Here is a 13,658-nt window from a genome sequence, read left to right as displayed (position 1 = left end):
GCCGAAAAGTGCAGGCATGTAAGGGATCTAGAGGTTGACAACATGTCTTCTTAACGGGAGTCCAGGAGCTCATCTCCACAAATGGACTTTTCAGGATCCTTGGGTGGCTCCGTAGTTTGAAACCAATTCTGGTTATCGCTTCTCGGCCTTTTGGCTAAGATCAAGTGTAGTATCTGTTCTTATCAGTTTAATATCTGATACGTCCCCTATCTGGGGACCATATATTAAATGGATTTTTAGAACAGGGAGATGGAAAAAGAGCTTGCTCTGTCCACTCCACGCATTGACCTGGTATTGCAGTATCTCCAGGACCGGTGCACCCCTTCTTTAATGCAGTTTCTAAAATCAGAAAGAATTGAATTCAATGTTTTTTGTTCATTTTGCTTGTTTGTCGGATTTTGGGATGGACTCTTTGGCTTTGCTTTTCTTCTCCTCATTGGATTTTTCATGTTCAAAGTTGCAGAAGCCAGATTACAAGCTCATTTTGGTTCAACTTCAGCAACTGTGCATTGCATTGCCATGTAATGTGATGCAATGCTATCTTTCTAGCTCTCCCTTTTTACTTCCTTTTGGATAAACAGACATATTAGGCAAGCATTTTGGAGCTTTCACCTAAATAACTACAGGTGGTGAGATAAGCTGCACAATATAATTGACCTTTCAGTATATTGTTGCACACACACCATCTATTTAGCAAATGCCCTTGTTATCAACAGCAGCCTTTTAAACTCACCTGAGCTAACAGGTATGTGCGCTGGTTACTCTGCTGCACTTAAAATTTCTTTTTTGGTTTGCTACAATGCCTTTTCTGAAACGTTGTCTCCTTCTGCTGGAACACTGACTTCTTTCATTTAATGCCTGCAGACTATAAAAGAGAACCCAACCCAAAAAGTTTGGTTGATTAGTCTGTGGCATTCTGTTAAACTGTTGCTTATGGCGGTCTCTGTGAGCTTCTCAGCGACATTCAGCCAGCCAGGTATCCTGCCTGCAGTAGATGGAATGTGGCAATGGAACGCTGGCTGCGCGTGTCATAATAGGCTCTGAGCCTTTATATACCTGTGCACAGCAGCAGCCACCTTCAGTCTGCTGCTGGACAGCCAGCAGCAGCAGCAGCAGGAGAGGTATGTAATCAGGAGCCCTCCTGCTAAGGGTAGACAGCTGCTCGTTCCACCCCACCCCCCGCCTTAATTGGTTCTCCTCCCTTCCAACGGTGTTGAGGCGGGTGGGAACAGCAGGGGGTGAAGGTGCTGTGTTTAAAGAGGTGGAGTTATGCAGATCTAAAACGCGTGGATTGCAGCAGCAGCAAGCCGAAAAGTGCAGGCATGTAAGGGATCTAGAGGTTGACAACATGTCTTCTTAACGGGAGTCCAGGAGCTCATCTCCACAAATGGACTTTTCAGGATCCTTGGGTGGCTCCGTAGTTTGAAACCAATTCTGGTTATCGCTTCTCGGCCTTTTGGCTAAGATCAAGTGCAGTGATCTAGCGGCTGCTGCCTTGGTCTTGGCTGAGAGATGCTCGGGGTACCCGGCTCCTTGGCCTGGGGGGATCGCTCTGTTTTTCAGCAGGGCTTCACCTCCCTGCTGCTATTAGGGAGTCGGATTAGTCCCCGGGCAACGGGAGGCGATCATCTACCTGGCACTTTGGTGTTGAAGGTTTCTATTGAGAAGAGGAGAACCTGTTTGTGAAGAAGATGTCTGCAGCATCACATGAAGGAGAGGAAGATCATGTGCCTGAATTCGCTAAGGTGCAGAATTCTATTCGTTTGGTTGTTCAGGAGAACTTTCGAGATCAAAAGGATTTTAGGTATGTGATGAGTCAAGTTCTTGTGGATCTTTTTGGTTTGAAGACAGAAGAAGTGTTGGCGATAATGGACTACCCCAGGAGGGGTGTTTATGATATAGTTTTTGTTGACAAAGTTTTTTTTGAAGGATATCTAAGGAAAATGACTGCAAGCCAGGATAAAAGAATGGAGGGGATAAGTGTAATGCCACACTTCCCCGTTAGAGATAAATGGATCATTGTTAAAATGTACTCTCCATTGGTGGACGAAGAGGATGTTCTTACATTTTTGGAGTTTTTTTGTTTGTCAGTAACACCAAAAGGGAAGATTTATAATGAATTTGGTTTTTGGACTTCGAAGTGGAAATTTTTGGTCCGTTTCAAAGAAGATGAGCAGGGGACTGTGTTGCTTCCCCCAGCTAGGTTTAAGTTGGGTAATATAAATGGTGATATTTTTTTCAGTGGTATACCCACTTTTTGTCGAGTTTGTCGTCAATACGGGCATGGAAAGGAAAATTGTTCGGGTGGTGTATGTGGTTTTTGCAAAAAAGGTGATCATGAGTCAAAGGATTGTAAAGATCGGAGGAAGTGCAACTTGTGTCAGGAAGATACGCATGTTTTTAAGAATTGCCCAAAGAGGAAAAGAAATAAAGAGAAGGAGGTAGTGGTTAAAAAGGTTTTGGTAGAGAGAAAGGAGGAAAGTGTAGAAAAGGTGTTGGTGGTAAAGGGAAAAGCAAGCAAACCTGTAGGAGTGCAGAGGGAGATGGAGAAAACAAGAGTAGATTGGGGGGATAGGGTAGAGAGTGAAATGGGAGGTGTAAGTCAGGGAACTGGCCGTGGTAAGGTTAAAAAGCAAGAAAAGAGAAAGGAACAGGAAGTGGAGGTGGCAATGGAAGAAAATATAGTTGTTTTTCAACAACCTATGTTTATAAAGAATGCAGAATATTTTAACCGGTTGTACCGTAAGTTGTATGATGAGAAACGTTTGGACTATCTTATAGAGAATGTTAGGAAAGAACTAATAAGAGATAAAAATGTTTTTTGTGTGAAATATAGAATACCAGATGGTGTATCGAAACAAGTTTTTTCAGCATCAAGGGTTGAAGATTTGTCCCTTAAGGTTCTGAGTTGGGTTGGGGTTCATGCTTTTGATAATGGTTACAAGTATTTTACTTGATGTTATTACTGTTGTTAATACAGTTATAATTTAATTTTTATTTTTTTGGTATCCATTCAGGTTCTGAAACATTTCTTTCTTTGTAAGTATTGTTGTATTTTTGTAATTTTTTTTTCTGACATTAAAAGTACCAAAACCTGATGATGATTTAAGTTGGAGTCCACGTCTTGTCTCCCTTTGGGGAGAAGAGGACTGTGGAGTGGACATTAATTTTAACCTGAATAGGTTTTAAAAAAAAAAAAAAAAAAAAAAAAAAAAAAATCTGTTCTTATCAGTTTAATATCTGATACGTCCCCTATCTGGGGACCATATATTAAATGGATTTTTAGAACAGGGAGATGGAAAAAGAGCTTGCTCTGTCCACTCCACGCATTGACCTGGTATTGCAGTATCTCCAGGACCGGTGCACCCCTTCTTTAATGCAGTTTCTAAAATCAGAAAGAATTGAATTCAATATTTTTTGTTCATTTTGCTTGTTTGTCGGATTTTGGGATGGACTCTTTGGCTTTGCTTTTCTTCTCCTCATTGGATTTTTCATGTTCAAAGTTGCAGAAGCCAGATTACAAGCTCATTTTGGTTCAACTTCAGCAACTGTGCATTGCATTGCCATGTAATGTGATGCAATGCTATCTTTCTAGCTCTCCCTTTTTACTTCCTTTTGGATAAACAGACATATTAGGCAAGCATTTTGGAGCTTTCACCTAAATAACTACAGGTGGTGAGATAAGCTGCACAATATAATTGACCTTTCAGTATATTGTTGCACACACACCATCTATTTAGCAAATGCCCTTGTTATCAACAGCAGCCTTTTAAACTCACCTGAGCTAACAGGTATGTGCGCTGGTTACTCTGCTGCGCTTAAAATTTCTTTTTTGGTTTGCTACAATGCCTTTTCTGAAACGTTGTCTCCTTCTGCTGGAACACTGACTTCTTTCATTTAATGCCTGCAGACTATAAAAGAGAACCCAACCCAAAAAGTTTGGTTGATTAGTCTGTGGCATTCTGTTAAACTGTTGCTTATGGCGGTCTCTGTGAGCTTCTCAGCGACATTCAGCCAGCCAGGTATCCTGCCTGCAGTAGATGGAATGTGGCAATGGAACGCTGGCTGCGCGTGTCATAATAGGCTCTGAGCCTTTATATACCTGTGCACAGCAGCAGCCACCTTCAGTCTGCTGCTGGACAGCCAGCAGCAGCAGCAGCAGGAGAGGTATGTAATCAGGAGCCCTCCTGCTAAGGGTAGACAGCTGCTCGTTCCACCCCACCCCCCGCCTTAATTGGTTCTCCTCCCTTCCAACGGTGTTGAGGCGGGTGGGAACAGCAGGGGGTGAAGGTGCTGTGTTTAAAGAGGTGGAGTTATGCAGATCTAAAACGCGTGGATTGCAGCAGCAGCAAGCCGAAAAGTGCAGGCATGTAAGGGATCTAGAGGTTGACAACATGTCTTCTTAACGGGAGTCCAGGAGCTCATCTCCACAAATGGACTTTTCAGGATCCTTGGGTGGCTCCGTAGTTTGAAACCAATTCTGGTTATCGCTTCTCGGCCTTTTGGCTAAGATCAAGTGTAGTATCTTTCGAAAAGGCGGTTTTGGATGTTGGCCGCCCTAGTAGATTGATACATTATGCACACTGGGGTTTAGGCGCTTGTTAGTACGCCAGGTGGCTAATATAGTCATCTGGTGGAAAGCATGGCCCCCCAGGATCGACGCCATTGGGCCGGGGAAGATCGAAAGCCCGAAGTGTGAAGTGCCCCAGGAGTGGTGACCCTGGGGTGCCTTAACTCACTGGGATTGGGAACCCCACTTGAGTTTATGGCACATTTGCACTAGCACTTCAATATTTCTTTCTTCACACACACCCTTATTCCGGGCCTTCTGGCCTTAGGATGGGGAATTTTTCAATTCCCGGTCGAAGGTCCGGGCAGTATTATACTGTGAAACCTTCACTATTTATTTAATTTTTTTTTGTCACTGTGTGTCCACTTTTTCACGTGTGTCCACGTCCTTACTAGGATTTTGTCGGGATGCGGTTCCCTTACGGGTTCCTCTCTTGGCAGGTCTAGGGGGGGAGTGTGTGGCCATCAGGTTCCGCTCCCCCCTGAACCCCACTGGCTCTCCTCTTTCGGGAGGAGAGCGTTGTTGGCTCCCCTCTTCCGGGAGAGGAGCACAGTCTTTGGCTCCCAGTGCCTTGCTCGGGTGAGAACTCGGGCAGGTATTGGGGGTAAGATTGGGTCGCCTCTGGCTCCGGCTGGAGGTGGCTATTTGTCCCTGTTCCTCGCTGTGGCCTTCTGGCTCGGAGGGACGGGGAATGGTTTGGGGGACCCTTCTCCTTTTGGAGAGGGTTTCAAGAAGACCAGCATCCAAGTGCACTTTTTTTTGTGGCACTTGTCACTTTTTTAAGCGCACTCGGGTTTTGTACACGAATTCGGGCTTTCGATAAAAAAATCTGTTCTTATCAGTTTAATATCTGATACGTCCCCTATCTGGGGACCATATATTAAATGGATTTTTAGAACAGGGAGATGGAAAAAGAGCTTGCTCTGTCCACTCCACGCATTGACCTGGTATTGCAGTATCTCCAGGACCGGTGCACCCCTTCTTTAATGCAGTTTCTAAAATCAGAAAGAATTGAATTCAATGTTTTTTGTTCATTTTGCTTGTTTGTCGGATTTTGGGATGGACTCTTTGGCTTTGCTTTTCTTCTCCTCATTGGATTTTTCATGTTCAAAGTTGCAGAAGCCAGATTACAAGCTCATTTTGGTTCAACTTCAGCAACTGTGCATTGCATTGCCATGTAATGTGATGCAATGCTATCTTTCTAGCTCTCCCTTTTTACTTCCTTTTGGATAAACAGACATATTAGGCAAGCATTTTGGAGCTTTCACCTAAATAACTACAGGTGGTGAGATAAGCTGCACAATATAATTGACCTTTCAGTATATTGTTGCACACACACCATCTATTTAGCAAATGCCCTTGTTATCAACAGCAGCCTTTTAAACTCACCTGAGATAACAGGTATGTGCGCTGGTTACTCTGCTGCGCTTAAAATTTCTTTTTTGGTTTGCTACAATGCCTTTTCTGAAACGTTGTCTCCTTCTGCTGGAACACTGACTTCTTTCATTTAATGCCTGCAGACTATAAAAGAGAACCCAACCCAAAAAGTTTGGTTGATTAGTCTGTGGCATTCTGTTAAACTGTTGCTTATGGCGGTCTCTGTGAGCTTCTCAGCGACATTCAGCCAGCCAGGTATCCTGCCTGCAGTAGATGGAATGTGGCAATGGAACGCTGGCTGCGCGTGTCATAATAGGCTCTGAGCCTTTATATACCTGTGCACAGCAGCAGCCACCTTCAGTCTGCTGCTGGACAGCCAGCAGCAGCAGCAGCAGGAGAGGTATGTAATCAGGAGCCCTCCTGCTAAGGGTAGACAGCTGCTCGTTCCACCCCACCCCCCGCCTTAATTGGTTCTCCTCCCTTCCAACGGTGTTGAGGCGGGTGGGAACAGCAGGGGGTGAAGGTGCTGTGTTTAAAGAGGTGGAGTTATGCAGATTTAAAACGCGTGGATTGCAGCAGCAGCAAGCCGAAAAGTGCAGGCATGTAAGGGATCTAGAGGTTAACAACATGTCTTCTTAACGGGAGTCCAGGAGCTCATCTCCACAAATGGACTTTTCAGGATCCTTGGGTGGCTGCGTAGTTTGAAACCAATTCTGGTTATCGCTTCTCGGCCTTTTGGCTAAGATCAAGTGTAGTATCTGTTCTTATCAGTTTAATATCTGATACGTCCCCTATCTGGGGACCATATATTAAATGGATTTTTAGAACAGGGAGATGGAAAAAGAGCTTGCTCTGTCCACTCCACACATTGACCTGGTATTGCAGTATCTCCAGGACCGGTGCACCCCTTCTTTAATGCAGTTTCTAAAATCAGAAAGAATTGAATTCAATGTTTTTTGTTCATTTTGCTTGTTTGTCGGATTTTGGGATGGACTCTTTGGCTTTGCTTTTCTTCTCCTCATTGGATTTTTCATGTTCAAAGTTGCAGAAGCCAGATTACAAGCTCATTTTGGTTCAACTTCAGCAACTGTGCATTGCATTGCCATGTAATGTGATGCAATGCTATCTTTCTAGCTCTCCCTTTTTACTTCCTTTTGGATAAACAGACATATTAGGCAAGCATTTTGGAGCTTTCACCTAAATAACTACAGGTGGTGAGATAAGCTGCACAATATAATTGACCTTTCAGTATATTGTCGCACACACACCATCTATTTAGCAAATGCCCTTGTTATCAACAGCAGCCTTTTAAACTCACCTGAGCTAACAGGTATGTGCGCTGGTTACTCTGCTGCGCTTAAAATTTCTTTTTTGGTTTGCTACAATGCCTTTTCTGAAACGTTGTCTCCTTCTGCTGGAACACTGACTTCTTTCATTTAATGCCTGCAGACTATAAAAGAGAACCCAACCCAAAAAGTTTGGTTGATTAGTCTGTGGCATTCTGTTAAACTGTTGCTTATGGCGGTCTCTGTGAGCTTCTCAGCGACATTCAGCCAGCCAGGTATCCTGCCTGCAGTAGATGGAATGTGGCAATGGAACGCTGGCTGCGCGTGTCATAATAGGCTCTGAGCCTTTATATACCTGTGCACAGCAGCAGCCACCTTCAGTCTGCTGCTGGACAGCCAGCAGCAGCAGCAGCAGGAGAGGTATGTAATCAGGAGCCCTCCTGCTAAGGGTAGACAGCTGCTCGTTCCACCCCACCCCCCGCCTTAATTGGTTCTCCTCCCTTCCAACGGTGTTGAGGCGGGTGGGAACAGCAGGGGGTGAAGGTGCTGTGTTTAAAGAGGTGGAGTTATGCAGATCTAAAACGCGTGGATTGCAGCAGCAGCAAGCCGAAAAGTGCAGGCATGTAAGGGATCTAGAGGTTGACAACATGTCTTCTTAACGGGAGTCCAGGAGTTCATCTCCACAAATGGACTTTTCAGGATCCTTGGGTGGCTCCGTAGTTTGAAACCAATTCTGGTTATCGCTTCTCGGCCTTTTGGCTAAGATCAAGTGTAGTATCTGTTCTTATCAGTTTAATATCTGATACGTCCCCTATCTGGGGACCATATATTAAATGGATTTTTAGAACAGGGAGATGGAAAAAGAGCTTGCTCTGTCCACTCCACGCATTGACCTGGTATTGCAGTATCTCCAGGACCGGTGCACCCCTTCTTTAATGCAGTTTCTAAAATCAGAAAGAATTGAATTCAATGTTTTTTGTTCATTTTGCTTGTTTGTCGGATTTTGGGATGGACTCTTTGGCTTTGCTTTTCTTCTCCTCATTGGATTTTTCATGTTCAAAGTTGCAGAAGCCAGATTACAAGCTCATTTTGGTTCAACTTCAGCAACTGTGCATTGCATTGCCATGTAATGTGATGCAATGCTATCTTTCTAGCTCTCCCTTTTTACTTCCTTTTGGATAAACAGACATATTAGGCAAGCATTTTGGAGCTTTCACCTAAATAACTACAGGTGGTGAGATAAGCTGCACAATATAATTGACCTTTCAGTATATTGTTGCACACACACCATCTATTTAGCAAATGCCCTTGTTATCAACAGCAGCCTTTTAAACTCACCTGAGCTAACAGGTATGTGCGCTGGTTACTCTGCTGCGCTTAAAATTTCTTTTTTGGTTTGCTACAATGCCTTTTCTGAAACGTTGTCTCCTTCTGCTGGAACACTGACTTCTTTCATTTAATGCCTGCAGACTATAAAAGAGAACCCAACCCAAACAGTTTGGTTGATTAGTCTGTGGCATTCTGTTAAACTGTTGCTTATGGCGGTCTCTGTGAGCTTCTCAGCCACATTCAGCCAGCCAGGTATCCTGCCTGCAGTAGATGGAATGTGGCAATGGAACGCTGGCTGCGCGTGTCATAATAGGCTCTGAGCCTTTATATACCTGTGCACAGCAGCAGCCACCTTCAGTCTGCTGCTGGACAGCCAGCAGCAGCAGCAGCAGGAGAGGTATGTAATCAGGAGCCCTCCTGCTAAGGGTAGACAGCTGCTCGTTCCACCCCACCCCCCGCCTTAATTGGTTCTCCTCCCTTCCAACGGTGTTGAGGCGGGTAGGAACAGCAGGGGGTGAAGGTGCTGTGTTTAAAGAGGTGGAGTTATGCAGATCTAAAACGCGTGGATTGCAGCAGCAGCAAGCCGAAAAGTGCAGGCATGTAAGGGATCTAGAGGTTGACAACATGTCTTCTTAACGGGAGTCCAGGAGTTCATCTCCACAAATGGACTTTTCAGGATCCTTGGGTGGCTCCGTAGTTTGAAACCAATTCTGGTTATCGCTTCTCGGCCTTTTGGCTAAGATCAAGTGTAGTATCTGTTCTTATCAGTTTAATATCTGATACGTCCCCTATCTGGGGACCATATATTAAATGGATTTTTAGAACAGGGAGATGGAAAAAGAGCTTGCTCTGTCCACTCCACGCATTGACCTGGTATTGCAGTATCTCCAGGACCGGTGCACCCCTTCTTTAATGCAGTTTCTAAAATCAGAAAGAATTAAATTCAATGTTTTTTGTTCATTTTGCTTGTTTGTCGGATTTTGGGATGGACTCTTTGGCTTTGCTTTTCTTCTCCTCATTGGATTTTTCATGTTCAAAGTTGCAGAAGCCAGATTACAAGCTCATTTTGGTTCAACTTCAGCAACTGTGCATTGCATTGCCATGTAATGTGATGCAATGCTATCTTTCTAGCTCTCCCTTTTTACTTCCTTTTGGATAAACAGACATATTAGGCAAGCATTTTGGAGCTTTCACCTAAATAACTACAGGTGGTGAGATAAGCTGCACAATATAATTGACCTTTCAGTATATTGTTGCACACACACCATCTATTTAGCAAATGCCCTTGTTATCAACAGCAGCCTTTTAAACTCACCTGAGCTAACAGGTATGTGCGCTGGTTACTCTGCTGCGCTTAAAATTTCTTTTTTGGTTTGCTACAATGCCTTTTCTGAAACGTTGTCTCCTTCTGCTGGAACACTGACTTCTTTCATTTAATGCCTGCAGACTATAAAAGAGAACCCAACCCAAAAAGTTTGGTTGATTAGTCTGTGGCATTCTGTTAAACTGTTGCTTATGGCGGTCTCTGTGAGCTTCTCAGCCACATTCAGCCAGCCAGGTATCCTGCCTGCAGTAGATGGAATGTGGCAATGGAACGCTGGCTGCGCGTGTCATAATAGGCTCTGAGCCTTTATATACCTGTGCACAGCAGCAGCCACCTTCAGTCTGCTGCTGGACAGCCAGCAGCAGCAGCAGCATGAGAGGTATGTAATCAGGAGCCCTCCTGCTAAGGGTAGACAGCTGCTCGTTCCACCCCACCCCCCGCCTTAATTGGTTCTCCTCCCTTCCAACGGTGTTGAGGCGGGTGGGAACAGCAGGGGGTGAAGGTGCTGTGTTTAAAGAGGTGGAGTTATGCAGATCTAAAACGCGTGGATTGCAGCAGCAGCAAGCCGAAAAGTGCAGGCATGTAAGGGATCTAGAGGTTGACAACATGTCTTCTTAACGGGAGTCCAGGAGCTCATCTCCACAAATGGACTATTCAGGATCCTTGGGTGGCTCCGTAGTTTGAAACCAATTCTGGTTATCGCTTCTCGGCCTTTTGGCTAAGATCAAGTGTAGTATCTGTTCTTATCAGTTTAATATCTGATACGTCCCCTATCTGGGGACCATATATTAAATGGATTTTTAGAACAGGGAGATGGAAAAAGAGCTTGCTCTGTCCACTCCACGCATTGACCTGGTATTGCAGTATCTCCAGGACCGGTGCACCCCTTCTTTAATGCAGTTTCTAAAATCAGAAAGAATTGAATTCAATGTTTTTTGTTCATTTTGCTTGTTTGTCGGATTTTGGGATGGACTCTTTGGCTTTGCTTTTCTTCTCCTCATTGGATTTTTCATGTTCAAAGTTGCAGAAGCCAGATTACAAGCTCATTTTGGTTCAACTTCAGCAACTGTGCATTGCATTGCCATGTAATGTGATGCAATGCTATCTTTCTAGCTCTCCCTTTTTACTTCCTTTTGGATAAACAGACATATTAGGCAAGCATTTTGGAGCTTTCACCTAAATAACTACAGGTGGTGAGATAAGCTGCACAATATAATTGACCTTTCAGTATATTGTTGCACACACACCATCTATTTAGCAAATGCCCTTGTTATCAACAGCAGCCTTTTAAACTCACCTGAGCTAACAGGTATGTGCGCTGGTTACTCTGCTGCGCTTAAAATTTCTTTTTTGGTTTGCTACAATGCCTTTTCTGAAACGTTGTCTCCTTCTGCTGGAACACTGACTTCTTTCATTTAATGCCTGCAGACTATAAAAGAGAACCCAACCCAAAAAGTTTGGTTGATTAGTCTGTGGCATTCTGTTAAACTGTTGCTTATGGCGGTCTCTGTGAGCTTCTCAGCGACATTCAGCCAGCCAGGTATCCTGCCTGCAGTAGATGGAATGTGGCAATGGAACGCTGGCTGCGCGTGTCATAATAGGCTCTGAGCCTTTATATACCTGTGCACAGCAGCAGCCACCTTCAGTCTGCTGCTGGACAGCCAGCAGCAGCAGCAGGAGAGGTATGTAATCAGGAGCCCTCCTGCTAAGGGTAGACAGCTGCTCGTTCCACCCCACCCCCCGCCTTAATTGGTTCTCCTCCCTTCCAACGGTGTTGAGGCGGGTGGGAAAAGCAGGGGGTGAAGGTGCTGTGTTTAAAGAGGTGGAGTTATGCAGATCTAAAACGCGTGGATTGCAGCAGCAGCAAGCCGAAAAGTGCAGGCATGTAAGGGATCTAGAGGTTGACAACATGTCTTCTTAACGGGAGTCCAGGAGCTCATCTCCACAAATGGACTTTTCAGGATCCTTGGGTGGCTCCGTAGTTTGAAACCAATTCTGGTTATCGCTTCTCGGCCTTTTGGCTAAGATCAAGTGTAGTATCTGTTCTTATAAGAACACAAGAGCTACGATCTACACTTGACGAGAGCGATCGAACTCGGAAGGAGAAGAGCTTCGGAGCCCAGCTGACATCGGAGAAGGAAGGCGGATATCGGTGGGAGGAAGAAGCTCTAAAGAATCCAGAAGAAGACGAAGACTCGGAGAAGAATCGGGCTGTCCTGTGGAATCTTCGAGGAAGAAAATCATCGAGACAAAGACCTTTCGGGGAATTTGTCCAGAACACGACGGGAGAAGAATCTGCATAGCTCCACCCATTCCGGGAAAAGTTCCAGATCCAGCTCCAAGAAGTAACTGCAGGAGGAAAGCCATGGCAAGCGCTGCGAGGAAGGCCGAAAAGAAGAGCCTGGAGCAGGGGACAGCCAGGAGGGCCCAGCCAGGAGCCGATTCTGACCCCAAGGACTCTGCTTCCACGACTGGCCAGCAGAAGGGACCCCAGAAGCCCCGCCACGAAGCTCCAGCCCTGGAGCCATGGATGCGGCAGACGGTGGCCCTGAAGCTGAAGGAAGTGGATGGGAGGGTGCCGGACATGTCCTCGGACGTGTTCTGCCAGAAGATGCTGCTGGATCGAGGCTTCTCCAGGTCGGACACCCTCAGCATCCAGACCTTCTTGACGGGGATCTTCTTCGTCACCTTCGCCACTGTGAACACCTGCAGGAGGTTCTGGGAAATGGTAAGCGCAAAAGGACCAGATAATTCTTTCTCTGCCTTTACAGGTAGCTGCCCTATCCAGAGGGACGAAAGGAGGATCACGGTCTCCATGCGCAACCCGCACACCCCAGGCCAAGACATCTGTACCTTCCTGAGACGCTTCTGTTTGGTTGTGAAGGAACCTTCTCACATCCTGAATGGACTCGGCTTCTGGACAGGTAAGTGGTCGGTGACCGTTAGACTTCACAGGGACCTGGCGTACTCAGACGGACTTCGGCACCTGCCCCTGACATTCTCCCTGGGCAACTCCTACGGCCTCATCTATTACCCGGACATGCCGCGGAACTGCAGGAGATGCGGCAAGAACGGCCACGAGATGAAGGACTGCAAGGAGGATGCCTGCAGGATTTGTCGAGTGACGGGACACAGCTCGAAGGACTGCCCGAAGAAGACGTCCTGCAACCTGTGTGGGCTGGCGGCTCATCTGTACAAGGATTGCCCCAAGTGTGAGAGATCCTGGGCATCGGTGGTTGAGACGACCCCAGCTACGGAGGACAAGGCCCCGATGACCAGGCCTGTGAAGGTCAAGGACGCGACGACCAAGGCCCCAGCGGCCAAGGCCGAGACGACCAAGGCCAAAGCGGTCAAGGAGTCGGTGGCCAAAGCCCCAGCGACGGTCCCAGCAGCTCCGAAGCAGAAGAAAAAGTCAAAGGAGGGTAAGAGTTCTGTCACCCCTCTCTCGATCCCTCCCCCTGCCACCCCCGTCCAATCCCCCCCCACCCCGGCCACCCCTGCTGAGGATTCCACTTCCTCTTCCTCCTTCCCCTACTCCTCAGCAGGTGTCCTTTCCCCTGCCCCGGCAGCCACTCTCCCTCCCCAGACCATGGTAGCGGTGGAATTAACCTTTCCTCCACCCGCCGCTATCTATTCCGAGGAGGATTTTCCCCTTCTTGTCTCCCCAGTTCCAACCCGGGGAAAGAGGAAGGTGGAGGACAGCCCTGCTACTGAATCCTCCAAAAAGAAGATTCTGGATTTCGTAGGCGAAAAGGAGGATACCCTCCCTGAG

General features: G+C 46.2%; 6 non-coding genes and 3 pseudogenes across 6 annotated transcripts; all 9 read left to right on the top strand.

Annotated features, from left to right (window-relative positions):
* Nucleotides 1–134: 134 nt before the first annotated feature.
* On the top strand, nucleotides 135–325 carry LOC141273945 (U2 spliceosomal RNA). The gene has a single exon (XR_012322244.1). It is a non-coding gene; the product is annotated as a U2 spliceosomal RNA (small nuclear RNA).
* Nucleotides 326–3,178: 2,853 nt separating this feature from the next.
* LOC141150434 (U2 spliceosomal RNA) lies at nucleotides 3,179–3,371 on the top strand. The gene has a single exon (XR_012246637.1). It is a non-coding gene; the product is annotated as a U2 spliceosomal RNA (small nuclear RNA).
* Nucleotides 3,372–4,486: 1,115 nt separating this feature from the next.
* Nucleotides 4,487–4,578, top strand: LOC141151219 (U2 spliceosomal RNA; annotated as a pseudogene).
* Nucleotides 4,579–5,372: 794 nt separating this feature from the next.
* Nucleotides 5,373–5,551, top strand: LOC141150320 (U2 spliceosomal RNA; annotated as a pseudogene).
* Nucleotides 5,552–6,666: 1,115 nt separating this feature from the next.
* On the top strand, nucleotides 6,667–6,857 carry LOC141149719 (U2 spliceosomal RNA). The gene has a single exon (XR_012246007.1). It is a non-coding gene; the product is annotated as a U2 spliceosomal RNA (small nuclear RNA).
* A 1,115-nt stretch (nucleotides 6,858–7,972) lies between these two features.
* Nucleotides 7,973–8,163, top strand: LOC141273944 (U2 spliceosomal RNA). Its single transcript, XR_012322243.1, has one exon. It is a non-coding gene; the product is annotated as a U2 spliceosomal RNA (small nuclear RNA).
* A 1,115-nt stretch (nucleotides 8,164–9,278) lies between these two features.
* On the top strand, nucleotides 9,279–9,469 carry LOC141273943 (U2 spliceosomal RNA). The gene has a single exon (XR_012322242.1). It is a non-coding gene; the product is annotated as a U2 spliceosomal RNA (small nuclear RNA).
* A 1,115-nt stretch (nucleotides 9,470–10,584) lies between these two features.
* LOC141273942 (U2 spliceosomal RNA) lies at nucleotides 10,585–10,775 on the top strand. The gene has a single exon (XR_012322241.1). It is a non-coding gene; the product is annotated as a U2 spliceosomal RNA (small nuclear RNA).
* Nucleotides 10,776–11,887: 1,112 nt separating this feature from the next.
* Nucleotides 11,888–11,965, top strand: LOC141151062 (U2 spliceosomal RNA; annotated as a pseudogene).
* The last annotated feature ends 1,693 nt before the right edge of the window (nucleotides 11,966–13,658 follow it).

The sequence above is a fragment of the Phyllobates terribilis genome, unplaced genomic scaffold, assembly GCF_046119375.1.
Source record: "Phyllobates terribilis strain yellow unplaced genomic scaffold, ASM4611937v1 Scaffold_5__5_contigs__length_657084704, whole genome shotgun sequence".
Taxonomy (NCBI): domain Eukaryota; kingdom Metazoa; phylum Chordata; class Amphibia; order Anura; family Dendrobatidae; genus Phyllobates; species Phyllobates terribilis.
Note: the sequence above shows the minus strand (reverse complement) of the source record. Positions and strands in the feature narration are given on the sequence as shown.